The sequence below is a fragment of the Nicotiana attenuata genome, chromosome 7 (genome assembly GCF_001879085.1).
Source record: "Nicotiana attenuata strain UT chromosome 7, NIATTr2, whole genome shotgun sequence".
Lineage (NCBI taxonomy): Eukaryota > Viridiplantae > Streptophyta > Magnoliopsida > Solanales > Solanaceae > Nicotiana > Nicotiana attenuata.
Window position 1 is genome coordinate 101493689 of NC_031995.1, and position 8699 is coordinate 101502387.

Below are 8699 nucleotides of genomic sequence, written 5' to 3' on the forward strand. Positions count from 1 at the left end.
ATATATATATGGGGCAAGGAGACAAAGAAAAGGGGGCTCCCCTCATAGAGAAAAAGGGGAGAAGAACGGAAGACCAAGAAAAGGGTTTAGATAGCAAATACACATCTCTGTAATTATGATTGTCAAATCAATAAATATAGATCTCATAGTCATCAATGGCATTCCTTCTTTTCCTTCTTTGCTCTTACACTACAGAACGATACTCCAAAGATGTAAGTTTATTATCATGCTTGATGTCTTTTAATAATCTTGAATCGAGCTACAAGCTTTGCTATATCTCATTCTTTTATTCATTGCACTTAGATCCGGAGTTAATTATTCTTGGCTAGGATTTATCCTCTATTTTCTTCATTAATTAGTTTAACAAAAGGCTTAACACTTTTTGATTAAACAATGGGTTCGGAATTCTAGCCCTTCTAAGTTATTGAGTTCTAAATTAATGATATGTACATATTGTATGAATTCCTTAAGATAAATACAGAGTTTAAACCAAAGTTAGTGGGTTCGGCCAAACCCATATGTCATGGCTAGCTACAAAGATCTAATACTCATCTTAAGATAAATATTGTATGTTTTATTTACTAATTTCTGGTGATACTTCTTACACATCTCCTATTAAAAGGGACATATAGCTAAGAAGATTTGTAAACTGTAACGGGTCATAAAACAAATCTCTCCAAATTTTTCTCCTTGCTCTACTAATAGAGTAATAGTATTTCATTAATCATTTGTTCCTTTTTTTCCGTGTAAAGTTAAGTCACTTAATGGTACTTTCTTTTAGCGCGTTAACTGTAATGAACCTTTTTTTTTGCTTCATAATACGGCACATCTTAAAGTCAATGTTTTGATTGGGTAATTATATGGAATAATTAAGTTTCAAACTTGTATGGTTAAGCTTCAAGAAAGCCTCCAAACCCTAATCTCCAAAATGTTGGTGCGACTTAAACTCTGAGGTTTAACACTTCATTGTCTAATATTTTATATAATTACAACATTGTTTGTTTCCCCAACTAAGTGGAGTAAAAACTTAGCTGCACTCAGAGGCAGACCTATATGGAGATGAGAGAGGTTACCGAAACCCACTAACCTCGGCAAAAATTGTACATATTTATATATACATTTAGGATCCCACACATAATTTTGATGTGCCCACTCAAATAGAAAAGTTGAACTGCTCCGTTGGTTTAACATGTTGCATTTATGTCCTTCCTCACTAGATGACCTGGGTTCGAGACCCAACACCAGTTCTCCCTTTCATTTTACCAGTATACATATCCGTGCGGATCGTTTCAATATAAAAAAGAACGGTGATAAAAATATATGTATATTGAAAACTAAATTTAGCAATCGCATTAAAAAGAATGAAACCAAAAATAATTAAATGAATTTCATCGAGTTGTCTCTATATAATTATTGCTAAAGAAGAAGAACAATTAAACACAAAAAATTGAATTTCTTCATCTAAAGAATAAATAACCAACTCATTTAGCTTTGCTAGTATCTCCAGCGGTTTGCCACTTCATTCATTGTTCTACTTATTTTTATTGATTTATCTATTATGATTTTAATTATGATATATAATCCACTGTATAAATTCTCATCTTATTTCGAAAGATACTTTCTCATTCAAATTCAAATAAATCTTATCCCTATATTTTTATACACTAATTTTTATAAAATATTTTTTTCTGAGTAAGCTTATTTACTCGTTACGTGAAATTCCTTTTTTTTTTTTTTGATTTTATTAAGATTTCAGTTATGTGGTGTTATTTATTATATGACTTTCTCATCATACTTGGAAGATACTTTTTCATCTCAAATTAAATAAGTCTCATCCTTCTATATTTTTTTTTGTTTATTATTACTTTTCATTATTGGATTATTCATTATTTTGTATTTTTATATTTTGATGTGACGTTTTATTACTTTACCATTAGGCGAAATATCCTTGCTTAATATAAAAAAGTATAATACAAATTTTTACTACTCCTAAAAATTTAATTTATTCACTTTTATTTAATTGCTAAAAAATATTCATGTATTATTAAAATTTATCAATATTTTGAGTATTTTAAAATATTCTCACATTACTTCTATAATAGAGATATTTTATTTAAGATCTTATTTTGTTGCACGATTTTGAAATTTTTTCAAAGTGGACAAACCAATTGATCTAGTTGAGAGCGTAGCGTAGGAGAGAGGTAAGATGATCGTCAACGGACAAAAGCCTCTCATTATACAGATCTTTAATATGTTAAATAATTTATTTTACTTTATTTTATATTTTAACTTACCCCAACGTATAAATAGTCATAAGTTTTTTCAATACATTTTTCTTCATTTTTCATTTTATTTTATTTTTTTCTCAACTTTCCTATCTTTTATTTGAAAAAAGGTACATGTTTAAAGTTGAGGTTAAGAGTTCCAACGGTCAGAATTAAGATAAAGTCTTGTAAGTTGTTACACTTACTGACGACGAGAAAATTATAAAAAAATACATTCCTTCTCCACGTGAAGAGACATTCAAAGTATGTTTCTATACTCAATTTTTCTCAACTTTCCTATTTGTGATTGAATTAATTAGTTATGTATATTTGTATATACATTAAGGATCCCTCAAATAATTTTGATGTGCCCGCTCAAATAGAAAAGCTAAACTGCTCCGTTGGTTTAACATATTGTATTTATGTCCTCCCTCACTATAGGTGACCTGGGTTCGAGACCCAACATCAGTTCTCTTTTTCATTTTATTTGTTTTCCTCTTTGAATTCAACATAGTATAGTATCCTGTATTTAGTGTTCAACTTGTTTTTTTCCCTTTATCTTTTCTAGTTAATGAACAATAATTTAGTACTAGTACATAGAAGGGGATAGGATTTTCCATTAGCAAGAAGCCAATTACCTTCTTTATCTTTATATCTATGTTTATAAGCATTATCAAATTCTTGACATGTATAAAAATAAGTAGTTCACCAAATTTTTTTCAAAAACAGTAATCAAAAACTCTAAAAACCCTTCTGCCTTCAAGGATCACTCCGGCAAAGTAGCAAACATCCATCGATTCAACGACAGTAATTGAGACTCTGCTTGAATTGCTTAATAGACCTTTAATCTTGATCTTATTTGACTAAGTTTTTTATATTTTTGAACATTCTTTTGGTCAACGATGGTGCCCCGCTATGTTCAAATCCTGGGTCCACCTCTGGCTGCACTCGGTGCATACATCAAAGCATTGAGTGCATGAGAAGGTCCTTCATATGTAGTTCATTATTTAATCATGGTTAAGACCTCGAAAACGCGAAACAATTCAATTCTAGGCAGAAAAGGTGTTTTTTTTTTCATTTTTCTTTTTCTTTTTTAACCTATCATTAAAGTGTATGCGATTAGACAAAAACTAAGCACTTGTAATCAAATTTACTTTTAAACTATAAAAGTATGTACAGAGTGTACACGTGAACTAGAATGGGTTGTTTCGACCGTTCTCAACTTCCAATCAATAGATTATGAGTTTGAGTCACCCTAAAAGTAAGGTGGGAAAACTCGCGGAGGGAGGGAATTAAAAAAAAAAGAAAGAAAAAAGAGCCTACACGTGAGCTTGTAGGGTAATCATTACCCAAATAGGGTAATTAAAACTGTGAATTACAAATCTATCTTTTTAACTTAATCTTACTTTCAGTAATGTCCAATCCAATCATGTAAAGTCCACATTTTGATTTTCCTTTAATTATGGAGAATCTTTCAATACTTTATGCTAAAATTTTGAGACATTCAAATTGATGGTTACTTGTTTCATAAAATTTAAAATTTGAAGAGGCTGTTAAGATGTTACTTAATGTTGAATAAGTCTCATATTGCTAATACTTAGTAGTACATTTGTTTTCTTGCCATTGATTAACAACACAACAAACATTGTAGGAACAGTAATTGTTGCATTAGTATCACGAGAGATACAGTACTCATAGAGAAAGCAATAACATCCTAAGATCACCAATTTCTTTTTTTGAGTATAACGTCTGAAATTGTCAAGATAAAAGGATGAAATTAAAGCAAGACACTTTTTTCCGATGTTTTGACAGCGTAAAATAACTTTTACATTATTGAGTTATAGTTTTACTTATGGGTTCAGACGAAGCAATAGCTTTTGCATATACCTTAAAAATTATTAAATATGTTTAAATATTTTAATTCCGAATTCAATAACTAAGACGTGATATGGGTACCGTGGCAAGTTCATAACCTATAAATTTCAGATTATGTTCCGCCTCTGATTGCGTTGCCTAAAAATAACTATAGGTATTCGTCCATAAAAATGAAATTAGTAACGTAAAAAACAAGACATGTTACATATTGTAACATGTTAAAACACAACAACAACAACAACCCAGTATAATCCACTAGTGGAAAACATGTTAAAACACAATGTCAATATATATAATGCTGGCGTGAAATGAATTTCAATGGGAAAAACATGGTCTGTAAGGATACATATAATAGGTCGACCCCAACTTGTTTGGAATTGAGGTACAATAATTGTTGTTGTCAACATCGTTAATGTATACAAGTTAAATAATTTTTCTATATATATATATATATATATTGAGTGCGCAGGTCTCTAGCTATTGAGGCCAGTTGAAAAGAAGCAAAACATTGTCTAGCTTCATATCTTGCTCTGCTATACAAGAAAATCAAACATAAATGGCTTCTTTTTCTTCTTGGTCTTCTTTAAATTCCTTAGCAGTAGTTTGCATTTTGCTTGTAGTTTTCAGCTACTCCAAATCAAATGCTCAGACGTTGAATGCCAATTTTTATTCATATACATGTCCAAATGTTTCCAACATTGTCCGAAATGTAATTCAGCAAGCTTTGCAAGCTGATGGACGTATTGGCGCTAGCCTCATTCGACTCCATTTCCATGATTGTTTTGTTAATGTAATGTTGCCAATATTTCTTGTCAATTTTTAGTTCTTTCTTACCGACAATGACGGATCCAATCATGAGTTTGCGAGTTAGAATAAATACGTGAACTCATATACAGTATTAGTATATACATCTTAGAACTCATTCTCTCAACGTTTAAATTCTGAATCTGTCACTGCTTATTGGTACTATCTTGAACTAGTTTTATGGTTTTAACGCGACTAATCGTTTTTTCCTTTTGCATGTGAATGATCAGGGCTGTGATGCTTCAATATTGTTGGATAATAATGCAACAGCCAATATAAAAAGTGAGAAAGATGCAGCTCCAAATGCTAATTCCATAAGGGGTTTCAATGTTGTTGATAACATTAAGACTGCTATTGAAAAGTCTTGCCCTGGTGGTGTCTCCTGTGCTGACATTCTTGCTCTTGCTGCTGAAGCCTCAGTTTCTCTGGTGTCACATTATTCACTTATCCTACTCTTTTTTAATTTTTAACTTCAAAAACTCTTTTCTCAACTTCGACCAAATATTGTCCAAATTAAACGCGTAATGATCGTTCTTTTTGTGGCCGGCGCACAGGCAGGCGGTCCTTCATGGAATGTATTGTTAGGGAGAAGAGACAGCAGAATAGCAAATCAAGCAGGAGCTAATACTTCTATTTCCTTCTCCTTTTGAAGGCATAGACAACATTACTGCAAAGTTTTGTGTTGTTGGCCTTAACACTACTGATCTAGTCGCCTTATCCGGTAAATACTGTTCTACCCTTGCTACTACCTATAAATGCGTTAATAAAATATATACTGGCAGTGTAAAAAATTTAAAGTATCAGATTAACTAAAACGAGAAAGTAAGACATATTACCTGTTACAACAAATTAAAATATTAATACATTATTATTCTACATAAGTTAAATCCTATAATATATTAGTATATACTACTATCAACTAATTAATCATAAGCAATTTAGGTTGACTATATAAATCGTCCGCTCTATGAAACAGACATGGGCAAAGCTACGTGGATACAAAGACTTTAATTGAATTCCCTTCATTGACAAATCATACTGTGATAAATAGGCCAACAGCGAACTTTTTCCCTTATATATAACGGCAAAAGAGGTTCAAAAATACTCTAGGGTCTAGGCATATATAGGTTTAAATTTCATGTGTGATCTTTTTGTATCAATATCCCTTTCTAAAATCCTCTTGCTTGAATTAATTCCTGATTCTGTCACTAGACATATACAGGGGCGGCTCGACATAATATGTGGTCTAAGGCGAAAATAAAAAGTGAGGCCTTAAATTTTTTTACTTATTTTTTTTTACTCTTATAATTAATCGAAATCTAAAGAAATTATAGTCAGCTTTAATTATTGGCAATGTTCAATTTGTTTAATCTCTTTTCTGTTATCATGCTGAATTTTATTGATTTGGTTTTGAATTTTTTTTTTCAACCGAGGCAACTGATATAAAAATTATTAACGGTAATTGAATTAATACTTTTTACCTAATTGAGTTTGTCAATTAGAGTATTCTTATACTTATACAGTTTCTCTTAACACTTTTAATTCTAACTATAAGTTGAAGTAAATAATACCGTAGTAACTACTATGCTTCAAGAGTCATTCAATGCTAAGGACGAATTTTAGTAGTTACTTATCAAAGTAGCTTGAAAGGTAGGGGTAAAGTCTACGTACACACTGCCCTTCCCAGACCCCACAGTGTGAAATAATACTGAGTATATATGTTGTTGTTGTTGTTGTTGTTGTTGTATATACATATTGTTTATAATTTTTGGCGCCCTAAGTATTCCGGGGCCTAAGGCCATTGTCTTAGTGGCCTTAGGCTTCAGCCGGCACTGGTCATATACATATGCAAAAATTGTTAACACTATTTTTTTCTCTATTAGGCGCTCACACATTTGGACGTGCACAATGTCGCGTATTCAGTGGCAGGCTTTACAATTTCAATGGCACAGGAAATCCCGATTCCACCTTAAACACTACTTATGTAGCCAATTTAAGGCAAATATGTCCTAAAAATGGAAGTGCAACTGCCTTGGCTAGTCTTGATTTTACGACTCCAGATAAATTCGACAACAATTATTTTGCTAATTTGCAGAATAAACAAGGTCTTCTGCAGTCAGATCAAGAATTATTTTCAACAGCTGGTACAGCAACAATCTCCATTGTTAACACATTTAGCAGTAGCCAAAATGCCTTCTTTCAGAGCTTTGTGCAGTCAATGATTAATATGGGAAATATTAGTCCATTAACAGGGACCAATGGAGAAATTAGATCAGATTGTAAGAGAGTCAATTAAAGCAATCTTTGTTTAGATTATTTCAACCTAATAAGGAGATTCATTAGGTCGAGTTAGCAGGTTTTGTTCTGTGCCTACATCCTAGCTATGTTTTTGTAATTGTGAAATTCACCTTCGACAGAAATTAATGATTTGAGTAAAACTATTGACTATTAGGGTGTGTTTGGTACGAAGTAAAATGTTTTCCTAGAAAATATTTTCATGAAAAATGAGTGATTTTATCACATATTTCTTCTGCTCCCCCCCTCTTCTCCACAAAATACCCAACGTTTTTAGGACTCTATTTTTTTCAAGAATTTAATTATTCTTCCCCAAAGAACTAATGTGTTGCTTTATTTTTTTTTTTACACAAAAACAACATTGAAATTTGTGCCCCATAACTAAAAGAAAATACTCTTTTTTTTTTGGTTGAAAAGAAAATACTATAATTTTCTATAATATGAAAATAAAGTACTCTTTTTGTCGAAATGAAAGAAAATACTTTTTCTACATCATGAATACAAAATACTCATTTTGTTGAAATAAAAGAAAATACTTTTTCTACATCATAAAAAGAAAATCCTCTTTTTGTTGAAATGATATAAAATGCTTTTTACTACACTATTTTGTTGAAATGAAAGAAAATACTTTTCTACATCATGAAAAGAAAGTAATTTTTTTGTTAAAATAAAAAAAAAATACTTTTTTTATATCATGAAAAGAAAATACCCATTTGTTGAAATGAAAAAAGTACTCTATCTATAACATAAAATGAAAGTACAATTAATAATATTTCTATNAAAATGTTTTCCAAAACATTTAAGCTAACCAAACATGAAAAAATTAAAAAATATTTTTCGAAAAATGTTTCCTGTACCAAACACACCCTTAGTGGATTCCACAATCATGTATCGAAGTGCTCTAATAAAATAATACAAATAGCCGGTTACTAACATAGGTTGGATTACACGATGTGTGTAACTTAAATTAAAAATATAATTGCTGAATATAAACGAACAGTTGTCTAGCACATAGTAAATGGTGATTAGAAATATTTTAGTATTGTATAGTAAGTGGGATACGATACATTTAGCATAACACAGCTTGTACAATTAATACTATCTCTCTGGCCAAAATATTTAACATTTGGTTAAGATGACTTATGGAAAGGACAAAGAAACTAGGAAAACAAATATTTTGATTTAGAAAACTTTAAGCTAATTAGATCCAGCTTCTTACCACAACACCTTTTCTTTTAATCCTTTTCAGATCTAATAATATTTTATTTTTCAAAGAGAGAATTAGAAATTTGGACGATGATCTTAATTCATATATGTAGAATATGCAAATTTTTAAACAAAGTTGGGGTCAAACTCCGAAAATGATTATCACCGTATTCTTAAATGGGTCGACATTAAGGCAAATAGAAAACCCATGTATCAAATAGTGTAAAGCAAAAAAAAAAAAAAAAAAAAAAAAAA

At 30.7% G+C, this 8699-nt stretch overlaps 1 pseudogene; it reads left to right on the plus strand.

Moving 5' to 3' along the window:
* Positions 4696–7239, plus strand: LOC109230604 (annotated as a pseudogene).